Raw genomic sequence first — 13,082 nt, 5'->3', positions numbered from 1 at the left:
AAGAATTCAGCAATCACCTCTTGAAAAAGATCCCCAAAAGAAGACTCTTAGGAATATTATGGCCAGGTTTCTGAGATCCCAGATTAAGGAGACAATATTACAAGCAGCCAAGAAGAAACAATTTTAATATTGTGGAAATACAATCAGGATAACACAGGATCTGGCAGCTTCTACGTTGAGGTATCGAAGGGCTTGGAATATGATATTCCAGAGGTCAAATTATCTGGGATTAAAACCGAGAATCACCTACCCAGCAAAACTGAGTATCATGTTTCAGGGGAAAATATCATCATTCAATGAAATAGAGGATGTTCAAGAATTCTTGATGAAAAAAACAGAGATGAAGAGGAAATATGACATTCAGATACAAGAAGCAAGAGAAGCATGAGAAAGTAAACAGGGAAAAGGAATCATAAAGAACTTTGCAAAGTTGAACTATTTTTTTATTTATTATATTTATTTATTATATTTTCCATGCCTACATGGAAAAATGATAATTGTAACTTATGAAACTTCTCAGTATGAGAATAGTTGAAGGAAATATAAATGTGGATATATATATATATATATATATATATAATACATATACATAATATATATAATATATACACACACAGATATACATATGTGTATATGTCTATATAGGAGGATATATGTGCATATGAATACATATGTGTGAATATGTGGATACACAGAAGGCACAGAATCAATTGAATAGGAATGAATGATATTTGAAAGGTGAAATTGAGAGGTGAGAAAGGAATACAACGAGAGGAGATAGGGAGACATAGAATGGGGTAAATTATTTCATATAAAAGAGGCAAGGGAGCCGTTGCCAAAGTTGTCAGCCCCCTGCCTTGTTCAAGTGCAATGATTATGCTCCTATACACAGGCCCCAAGGAACCCGCTGGTTTAGGGCGCTCTTTCTCAGGGCTCTCTGTCTGGCCCGGGGGTGGCGGGCAGGTGGAGGTGGTTTTTCCTGGTAACACTTGGGGATCAAATCTCTTTCAAGAACTCCTCATCAAGCTTGGCCATATAGCAGGGACAGAGGCCCAGGGAATGGGGAGCTTATTCTGCACCCCAAAAAGTCCTTAGCCTGCACAGTCTGTGTCTCAAGAATAAAAGAAAGGTCTTGGTCACTGCCTTCCCCCCAGACCACGCTTCTGGGGAGCAGTCTGTTTTCTCCACCATACACTGGTTGCTGGATTTACCTTCTTAACTGTATTGTGCATGCTGAGTCACTCAGACTTACCTACCTATGAGCGAAGAAAAAAACCGCCATCGGAGCGAAGAAAACCCGATCACCAACCCCACAGACCACAAAATATGTGAAGCCCCATTGGGCCTCCGAGCTCCGAGGTCAGGTCCCAGCGGCTGTCAAGGAGAAATTCAAGCCCCGCCCATTTTTATATAAGAAAAGTGCTTTAGTGTATGTTGCAGCCACGGAATCAGAATAAAAAGGCGCTTCAGACCGTCAAAAAAAAAAAAAAAAGAGGCAAGGGGAAACTGTTACAATGGAGGGGAAAAACAGGACAGCAAAACGGAATCCGTCAACCTTACTCTTACTGCATTTTGCTCAGGGAGGGAATGACATACACAATAAATAAGGTTTTTCACACTACAAGAAAGTAGGGGAGAAGGGGATGAGGGGCGATGATGGAGGGGAGGGCAGGTTTGGGGGAGGGTAGTTAGAAGCATACACTTTTGAAAAGGGACAGGGCAAAAGTAGAGAATAGAACAAGTGCGGGGTGGAATAGGATAGAGGGAAATATAGTCAGTCTTTCACAATATATCCACTATGGAAATGTTTTGCATAGCGACACATGCACAACCTATATTGAACTGCTTATCTTCCCAGTAAATGTGGGTTATGAGGGAGGAAGGAAAAGAATCTGCAATTCAAAGTTGTAAAATCAAATGCTTAAAAATTGTTATTTTTATTTTTTTTATATGCAACTGGGATATAATATATACAGGCACTGCGCGGCATGGAGATCCATCTTGCCCTACCAGAAAGTCAGAGGGGATATTCAGGGAGGATATAGAAGAGAACATATTGGGGCAGGGGGTATACAGTGTGACCACTGTTTTGGGGTGGTGGGAAGGGTAAAGACGTGAAGAAAATTTGTAACTCAAAATCTTTTGGAAAGGAATGATGTAAACTAAAAATAAAAATAAAACTCAATTTAAAAAAAGAAAAATTGAATTGGCTAAGTGGAGAAGGTTACAAAAAATAACTCAAGAAAGCAATTCATTAAAAACGAGTATTGGGCATTTGGAAGCTAATGACTCTATGAAATATGAAGAATCAAACAAAATCAAAAGAATGAAAAAGTAGAAGAAAATGCAAAATACCTCATTGGAAAAAAACACCTAACCTGAAAAATATATCCAGGAGAGATCATTTAAGAATTACTAGTCAGTCTGAATGTCATGATGCAAAAATGAGCCTGTACAGCATCTTTCAAGAAATCATCAAGGAAAACTATGCTGAGGTCCTAGAACCAGAGGGTAAAATAGTCATCAAAAGAATCCACCAATCCCCTACTTTAAAAGATCCCAAATTGAAAACAATAAGGAATACTGTAGTCAAATTCCAGAATTATAAGGTAAAGGAAAAAATTTTGCAAGCAGATAGAAAAAAATTCAAATATTGTAGAACTACAGTCAATATGATACAGGACCTTGCAGTTTCTACATTGAATGATTGGAGGGCTTGGAAAATTATATTCCCTAAATTGGAGGAACTTTTAGAAGGGTGTATACATTAAGATTAGTATGGTAGGGTGAATAGAAAATTATAGATAAGGAAGTGACTTTTAGTAGGATTGGTGCAATAAGGAATAAGAGGAGAAAATAAAGTAAATGGGATAGAAAGTTACATGATAATTTATCTACCTACAGAAGGCTACAAATTAGGTGTTAAGTGGGTGTTTTCAATTTATTGAATCAGTTCCTTGCCTCATTCAGCTTGTTCTCTAGTGGTGAAGATAGTATGTACAAATATCAGTATATGAGAAATATAAACAAAATGAATATAAGGCAGCTGTTGGAAAACTCTAACAATTGGGAGGAACAGGAAAAACTTCATGAAGAAAGCAGAGGCTGGATTGAGTTTTGCATGAAATCAGGAATACCTACAAGCAGAAGTGAAAAGAAAACTCATTTACATGTTTAGTGTATATCTTAGTAAAATATGAAACCACATTTTTTCTCACTACAAGACTGCCCTTCTAATCATTAATTTTACAAAACCCAGGTGTATATAAAATGTTTAACTGGCTGAATCTAATAATTTCTAAAAAGAGATTTATTGAAATTATTTTAATTATTTCATTCTTCTGAGCTTTTGCTACGTATTCAAATGGAATTGTTTTGAAAAAAATATGCAAAAATGACCAATTGTGACCATATGTGACAACATGTGCAACTATCTATGCTAGCAGTTTCCCATTTCTCTTAATTTTAGGATAGATACAGATGGATGGGTGGACACACAGATGTAATGAGAATGTAAATTTTAAAGATCTTCCCTGCCCCTAGGCTAAAGTGCACCTGGAGCCTGGGGTTGGAGGCTTGTTTTTCAGTAGATACTTTTTGATTGGCCAGTGGGTCCAAAAGGTTGTTACATTCTGTGAGCCAGGAGAAGGCTATATAAGCCCTGATGTGAGGCTTTGTTTTGGGGGCTCACTTTGAGAAATGTTCTGTGATTTGATATGGATTATGGGAAGCCGTTGTCCTGAGCCCCCCGGCTTTGAAAAAAACCCAGATGTTGAAACCCAGATGTTGACTGGGTATGGATGTAATGGTTGGACAGTTTGAAATCTGTCTACTAGATCTGTTTCTGTCTTGATAATTCTGCCTGTATACTTTGAAGTTCGGGGTGCTGACCTTTCTCCCCTGAACAAGGTAAATGATATATGTCTGACTGATTAAAGTAAGCTTGTTAACCCATTTTGAGTTGCTTTCCTTTATCAAAGCAGATCCAAGAACCTGTGGTGGCAGCAACCCTGAGGATGCTTGGGGTGCTTGCTGTTACAACAGATTGTAGGTATAGATAGACATGTTATAGATATTGTTTATAGATATAGACAGATTATATGGAGATGGATATAGATATATAGAAAGATGAATGCATTTTGAAAAATCTGTTATTCTGGACCAACATTGTTTTTATCATTTGCTCATTGTTCATGGTTTGGTTGACTTGTTTTTTAATCATTTCAATTATTTTTCATATTGTTCTGTTGATTCTTCTTATTGCATTCTGTATCTGTTCATCCAAGTCTTCTTGCAATACTTTATCAAATTCATCATATTTCTTAATGAACAATAATATTTCATTGAATTCACATACCACAGTTCGTATCAAAAAGGGGAGTCCTTTTTTCATCCAAAGAAAAAAGAAAGTTTATCAAAAATCCACCATAATGGCTAGACTTAAGTAATCTCAGCATTGGCTAGACTCTTAAGGAATTGGAGCATTAGCATCGCTAATGCAAGTAGGTCTGATTCAATCTGAGAAGGGAGTCCTTCCCTAATAATTGGGTTTTTATTTTATCAATCTGTGCGCTACTATACTACTTTTTTTTGCTTTTCTGATCTATTCTGTCAATATTCTTTTTTAATTTTGAGAAAAATTCTCTTTATTCACTCAACAACCATTTATTGGGCATATCTTATGTAAAAAAAATTGTTTTAGATGTTGAGAATACCACCACACACACTAGAGAGTACCTGACTTCACAGAACTTACAATCTATTAGGGTTGAGGAGATAAAAGAGAAATAAATACATAACATACATAAAATATACACATGATTTCTATGATTCAAAGAACTAATAACTGCAGAGATCACATTAGGCCTTTTGTAGGTAGCAGAATTTGAACTTCGGGCTTTGAAAAATGGTGGGAATAAGTGACTTTTTTGTTGTTTTTCCTTCTTTATGATACATTTTGTGATCTGGTGCTACTTTCACAGCTTCATTCTTGCTTTTCCTCATAATTTGTCTTTAGGCTGAATACTTTTGTTCCTCTCCATGATTTTTTAAAGAAACTCTTTTGTCTAGTTTAATAGATTATCTCCTTGGTGATTTGATTGGTTTAACAATAACATTTCTAAAACTATTTGATAGTAGCAAGATGGGTCATGTCTGCTTCAAGCCTGCTTTATTGGGGAAAATTCTAATGCTTTTTATATCACAAAAGAAGTTAGTTCTTTGACACACACAACAACACAAGCATATTACAGAAAGGATCTGTGGTTAAAGTTATTTTGAACATATGAATGTTATTTTTTCAGAATTTTTCTGCATAGTTTGAAATAAAAGTTTTTTTTTAAATTATCATTGATTATTCTGACTGTTTCCCTAATATTGAGCCATATTTTCATACCTGGTATGAATCCAATTTAATCATTGTAAATTATTTTTTTGGATATAGTGTTGTAGTCTCCTTAAAAAGATTTTATTTAATATTTTTGCCTCAATATCCATTATCAAAATTGGTTTAAAAAGTATTTCCCTATTTTGTCTCTCCCTTAGATAATTTATCATATAAATGGAATTTAGTGGACTTGTCTTCTTTCTTAATTTGGATTTTCTATGCATAAATCCCAGGACTATGTAGGACAGTGAATGCAGTCTCTATACATATATTCCTTCTCACCTGTTACTTCCAGATTTCTCTGTGTGAAGTGATGTAGGACAAATGAAAAGTAAACAGAAATTCCACTTACTATAAGAACCATACATTCCCTCTATCCCTTTTTTCTTTTTTTTTAAATGACAAATCCCTGTATTATATAATTTCTTCCATTCTACCAGTTCTTCATTCCTTCTAGTACTTATCTATCCTTTTACCCCTATTCAAAAAGTTACTACTGCCTTTTTACAAATCAAGATTTTAAAACTAGGAAGTAGTAAATGTTGCTTTTTCAATACAAGTAACAATAATGACAACACTCAACAATTATATTCATATGTACTTTTGTCATTACAAAGTGTGTCATAAAGTTTCCCTTTACATGTTATTTAGTGATTAAGGTAGATCATGTATTTTGCCAACTTCAGAGATAATCAGACTATACTTCATAGTAATTAGATGATTTGTCTATAGTTGAAGAGCAACAATGAGACAAAAATCAGGTCATCTAAAACCATATATAGTTTTCTTTTCTACTACACAAGCTACCTCTTAATGATGCAAGAGCAAAATATTTTCAATTGATATGATTAGCCACATACCTTACTAAGTACTAACACTAGAACAATACCAATTTTACCTCCCAAACCTGACCATAGTTGTATCATCTTTAATGTATGTGTCTGTGGGGAGCTGGAAGAAGGATTGTGGTTACAACACTTAAAATGATTTTGATATAGATTATTCCTTTCTGCAAAAGCAAAGCATCCTAATATGAAGTACCATATTCTTCACGTTGTTTTCTCTGACCCTACCCAACATATATTGCTCTGCCTTTTGAATCTTTATTTGATCTCATTTCCCACATTCTTGTTGACTGCTGTATTTGTTTACTACTGACTAGGGTATGGTTGGCTAGGGGATGCATTACCATTTACTCTGGAGAGAAGTGTCATGAAAACATAAAGAGAAGAGTGTATCAAGGAGATGAAAGTGATCAACAGTGCCAAACAATCTAGAGAAATCAAGGAGGAGGATTGAAAAAAGGCCATTCAGTTTTCAGAAGTCATTGGTTACTTTAGAATTTTTTCCTTGTCCTTAAAATTAGAGTTTCTTTGATCAGAGGTTTGGTTTTTTTTAATACTATGCGAGCCTTTTCTAAGTTGATAAGACCTATAGAGCTCTTTCTGAGAATACAATTTTAAATATACAAAATAAAAATACGAGATTAGAAAGAAAATTTCTTATTTTAATAAAGATATTTTTTTCATCCAATTTCACAGAACATGTAAATCCTATCCATGGACTAAGACACCTGCTTAGATAAGTAGTACACTTACCCATATGCTGTCAAAGAATACACAAATTCAGTGTCTAATTCTTTCCTTCCTTCTCAAGTTGTCACTTTCTCCCCTATTGTTCTCCCTCTTCTGGCCCTTTTTGCCCTTGATTCATTTTCATAAGCCACTATTTCCCACTGCCAATCCCATTTTTTGTTGTTGTTGTTGACTTCAGTGGGAAGACATATCCTAGGGGCTTATTTTCCAGATTTAGAAAGTCATGGAACTTCCTCCAAGAAGGAAATTCTGAAATTTTTTAGTAGATAGGATACGATGGGATGAGATGGAATGGGATGATAGGAATTGGATGAATAACAGTCAATAAAATAGCTCGAGGTAGCATATTTATGCTGCAGACATGCTTTGGAAATGCTTAGAAATTAGCTGACATGTAGGCTGACAACACTGTCATGGGGTGCCAGCACTAGGTGACTGCTATTCCCTTCTCTCATTTTAAAACCCCCAAAAATACAATAGGCGAGCCATCAGTTTCTCTTTAGTGTTGCTGGTTCTCACAGGTGAATAACTGCTCCATTGGTGCATGTTATGTATTTCTAGTGGTCCTTTAACCTTTCCAAATTTTCAAGATGATAATTGAGTTCTTAGTGATCCTTCGGCAGCTTAAAAGATAATGATGCAAACGATCTAATTAACAGTTATGCAGTTGCTTACTAATTCTTATATCTGTCTTATTTGTTGTTTTAATAACTCTTAATTACCTTTCAATTAAAATAAAATGTGATGAAAATGGCTTTAAGACCTTTTAGAATCAATTCCCCTTTACATTTTGAGCTCTTAATTATTTCAGATCATAGAGTAAAATTGCCTATAATACTGAAAATCATAATTATGTAACTCTTGCTTTATTCCAGGCCATAGACTGATACTTTGAGTGCAAGCATTCCTACAGCAACACTTTCAAATCTACACATTATCCCATATGACACAGAAGTACATCCCAGAAATGTTATTTTTTTGTGTGTGTTTGTCTCACAAGGATGGGTTCTCAAAGTTCTGATGATTAATGCTTCAAATAAGATAAACTGATTGTTTTCAGGATTTTCTCTGAATGAACCATGCCTTAGATTTTTTACTGAAGGTTATCAGATTATCTTTAATTATTCTTTTTACCAACATGTTCTAATCTAGGATAATAGTTTCATCATGTATATGTTTTCCAAATTCTATATAAGTCAAGTCTTCTATGATATTGGAATGGGGCCAGGAGGACATGAAACATACGCAAATAAAACATATTTGCCATGAGTAGATTTTCCTTCAGGCACCTAAAGATATTATAGTGGTGGGAGGAGTTTGCTAAAGGGTGGAGCAGAGACCACAGGAGAAGCTTGCTTAGGGGAGGCTTGTTGTTCAGAAAGACCCACACCTAGTTACTTTGTAATTAGGCAGTAGGGCACAAGGGTTGTGATGTTCTCTGACCTCTAAGGTGAGGTTTTACTTTAGGGCTCACTTTGGGAAGAGTTATGTCATTTGACCAGATGAGACTCTGGGCAGCCCCCCAACTTTGAAAACCCAGATATTGGTGCTTCTTTCTCTGGTAAATAACTGTATGTATATAATGGTCAGAACAGACTTTCTGTTAGTGTGTTGAATTGCATTATTTTCTGTGTCTTGATTTTGTCTGCTGGTAACTTCTGTTTGTATTCTCTGAAGTTTAGGGTGCTGACTTTTCCCCCTGAACTAGGTAAATGATATATGTTTGATTAAAATAAGATTGTTAACTAACACCTTTTGAGTTGCTTTCCTTTAGAAAAGCAGGTCAAAGAACCTGTACTAGCAGCCATCTTAGGTATGATAGGGTACCCTCTTCCAATTCCCTATTACTGTAGAGATAAACTCTATCCTCCCAGTACCCCAAGCTTGCAACCTGGGTGTCATTCTCAACCTCTCACTATTTTTCACCCTATATCTATTGTATCTTTGCCTCATTTCTGAAATATAGTGGCCCCTCCTCTCTTCTGACATAAATATCATTTACATCACAGGAGCCTACTGGAGAGTCTGTCAGCCTCTGGTATCTCCCAACACCAGTCTGTTCTCCATTCAGTCACCAAAGTGATTTTCCTCAAGCACAGATCTATGTCGCCCTACTCCATAATAAACTCCAGTGGTTTCCTGATATCTCTAAGTTAAATTTAAAAAACGCTGTTTGGAATTCAATGCCATCATAAACCTAGCCCCTTCCTACCACTGCAATGTTCTTACATCTTACTCCCTTCAACAAACACTTCCATCCAGCAAAACTAGTCTCCTGCTTATTCCATGAACAATATATTTTATCTCTTAAGTTTGAGCATTTTCTCTGGCTTTCCCCTATGTTTAGAATTCTCTCCCTTTTTATCTCTGCTAACTTGTTTCCCAGGTTTCCTTTAAGGTTCAACCAAATCCCATTTTCTAATGGAAGATTGACTAGTTTCTTCATAACTATTTTTAAACTTGTCAGAATAATTTTGCCCCCAAGATCATCAGAAGTTAACCCCATGGGGCACATGTGTCAGAGAGCAAGCTGGTGCAGCGGAAAGTTGATCCACCAAGTGCAATGGACATTCCCAGGCCTATCACCACAGAGCTAGGATCTGTCAGAGCTGTGTAAGCGACAAATGCAGGGCCTGAAGCAGTGGCAGCAGCTACTCCTGGAACTATCATCCCACAGCCTGGAAATTTAAAAAGCACCTATTTGAACTTCCAGGGAATAGGATGGCAGGGTGAATCTCAGCTGCTCTAACCTCCCCCCTCCCTCCCTTCCCCACCCTGAAATCACAGAAATTATTGCCAAAGGCAAAATTTTAAATGGTAAAGACTTTGGGAGTCCTAGCGGAAGGGCATGGCTAAGGCCCTGACTCAAAATGGGTGAAAAACAGATTATAAAGACAAAAGAATCTAGAATCCATTTATTGCAAGCTGGAGGAACCAAATTCAGAAGGGGACAGTATTAACTCCACACCCACAATTGAAGCCTCAACAGGGAATATGAACTGGTCTCAAGAACAGAAAGCATTCTTAGAAGAGCTCAAGAAGGACTTTGAAAACCAAATTAGACAGGTAGAAGATAGAATGAATAATTCGTTTAAAATATCAATTGTTAAATTAGAAAAAAAAACATTACAATGAAGAAAACAGCTCCTTAAAAATAAAAATGTGTGAAACAGGGGAAAAAAAAAACATATGGAAAAGGAGCTTCAAAAACTGACTAAGGAAAAGAATTTGCTAAAAATCAGCATCAACCAAATTGAAGCTAATGACTCTATGAGGCACCAAGAATCAGTCAAACAGAACATTAAGAATGAGAAATTAGAAAAACAGGTAAAATATCTTAATGGAAAAATAAGTGACCTGGAAAACAGATCCAGGAGAGAAAATCTAAGAATTATTTGTCTATCAGAAAATCATGAAGAAATAAAAAGATCCTGGACAACATCTTCCAAGAGCTCATCAAGGAAAACTTCCCTGAGATCCTACAACCAGAGGGTAAAATAGAAATCGAGAGAATCCACCAGACACCTCCTGAAACAGATTCCAAATTGAAAACTCCATGAAATGTTGTAGCCAAATTCCAGAACTATCAGGTAAAGAGAAAAATACTGCAAGCAGCCAGAAATAAACAATTCAAATATTGTGGAACTACAGTGACGATCACACAGGATATGGCAGCTTTTACACTGAAAGATTCGAGGTCTTGGAATATGATATTTTGCAAAAAAAAGGAGCTGGGTTTATAACCAAGGATCAGCTATCCAATGAAAGTGAGCATAATCTTTCAGGCAAGGAGATGGTCATTCAATGATATAAGGAACTTCCAGACCTTCCTGATGAAAAAGCCAGAGATCAATGGAAAATTCAGTCTCCAATTACAAGACTCAAGAGAGACATAGAAAGGTAAATAGGGATACACACACACACACACACACACACACACACATCTTGTTATTTAATAAGAGCAAACTGTTTACATTCCTATATGGGAATCTGATACCTGATAATACTGAGAATTATATATTTATTGTGACATTTAAAAAGGATATAGATAAACAGAGGGTGTGGGTATAAATGAAACAAAATGGTTATAAAAAAAGGAAACCTTATCAAGGGTTGGAAAAGGACCACAATGGATGAAGAGGAAAGAATGAATCAGAAAAGGATAAATTATACCATACAATGAGGCATAAAAACATATTATAGTAGAGGGAAAGAAGGGAAGGAGATGAACATTATACAATATTCACCCTCATTGCTCCTGGTGTAAGGAGGGAATGACATAATCAGTTAAATACAGGACTCTATTGAGAAGAGGCATAAAACCTATCATAGTACAGGGAAAGATGGGAGGGAGAGGAGCACTGCATGAGATCTATTTTCATCAATCTTGATTCAAGGAAGAAATAACATACTACATTAAGCATAAGAAATATATCATACCTTACAGGCAGTAGGAGGGGGGAAGCCTAAAAAAAAGAGGGGTGGTTAGAAGGGATAGAAGAGGTAGTAACGTGGAAGGGTAGGAAAAGGGAGGGGGGCTGATAAGGAGGGAATACTGAGGGAGGCAGTGGTCCAAAGGAAAAGTCCTAAGGAGGGGAAGAGAGAAGGGGAAAAATAAAAGCATAAACAGGGGAAGGAATAGAATGGAGGGAAAGAGACAGATTGTAATCATAACTGTAAATGTGAATGGGATAAAGTCTCCCATAAAATGGAGGTGGATAGCATAATGGATTGAAAACCATTACCCTACAATATGCTGTTTACAAGAAATGCATCTGAAACAGGGGGATACAAACAGGCTAATGGTAAAAGACTAGAGGACAATATATTATGCTTCAGCCAAAGTAAAATTAAAAAAAAAAGCAGGTGTAGCAAACCTTATCTCAGATAAAGAAAAAGAAAAAAATAGATCCAATTAAAAGAGATAAAGAAAGAAAGTATATCCTGCTAAAAGGCACCATCAAAAATGATGCAACATCATTACTAAACATTTATGCACTAAGTGGTACAGAACCCAAATTCCTAGAGGAGAAGCTAAGGGAGTTAGAGGAATAGATACATAGCAAAACTATACTAGTGGGGGACCTCAAACTCCCCCTCTCTGAACTTGGTAAATCTAAACTCAAAATAAATAAGAAAGACATTCATGAGGTAAATAGAATCTTAGAGAATATAGATATGGTAGAACTCGGGAGGAAACTGAATGGGGATAAAAATGAGTATAACTACTTCTCAGCAGTGGATGGCACTTATACAAAAGTTGACCATGTACTAAGGCATAAAAACTCACAATTCAGTGCAGAAAGGAAGAAATATTAAATTCATCTTTCTCAGATCATGATGCAATAAAAGTTATATGTAATAAAGGGGTATGGAAGAATAGACTAAAAGCCAATTGGAAACTAAATAACTTAATCCTAAAGAATGAGTGGGTCAAACAAGAAATTGTAGAAAAAATCATTAACTTCATTCAAAAGAATGTCAGTAATGAGACAATATACCAAAACTTGTGGGATGCAGCAAAACAGTTCTTAGGGTAAGTTTTATATCCCTGAATGCATACATAAATAAAACAGAGAAGATGGAGGTCAATAAACTGGGCATGCAATTGAAAAAGCTAGGAAAAATAAACAAATTGAAAATTGCCAATTAAATACTAAATTATAAATGTTGAAAACCAAAGGAGAGATTAATAAAATTGAATTTGAGAAAAACCATTGTACTAATAAATAATACTAAGAGCTGATTTTATGAAAAAAATAAAATTGATAGACCTTATGATATGATAGTCAATATGATAAAAAGAAAGAACCAAATTATGAATATCAAAAATGAAAAGGGTGAATCTATATCCTTTGAAGAGGAAATTAAAACAATTATTAGGAATTATTTTACCCAATTGTATGCATATAAATTTCAAAATCTTAATGAAATGGATGAATATTTACAAAAATATAAATTGCCCAGATTAAATGAAGAGGAAATAAATTAAATAACCCCATCTAAGAAGAAGAAATTGAACACCCTGTCAACGAACTCCCTAGAAAAAATTCTCAAGGGCCAAATGGATTTACTAGCTAATTCTATTAACCATTTAAAGA

The sequence above is a fragment of the Petaurus breviceps genome, unplaced genomic scaffold (genome assembly GCF_028583685.1).
Source record: "Petaurus breviceps papuanus isolate PSGF00001 unplaced genomic scaffold, PetGlider_PUasm1.0 38, whole genome shotgun sequence".
NCBI classification, from domain to species: Eukaryota; Metazoa; Chordata; class Mammalia; order Diprotodontia; family Petauridae; genus Petaurus; species Petaurus breviceps.
The sequence above is the reverse complement of the archived record's forward strand: the minus strand, read 5'-3'. Positions refer to the sequence as shown.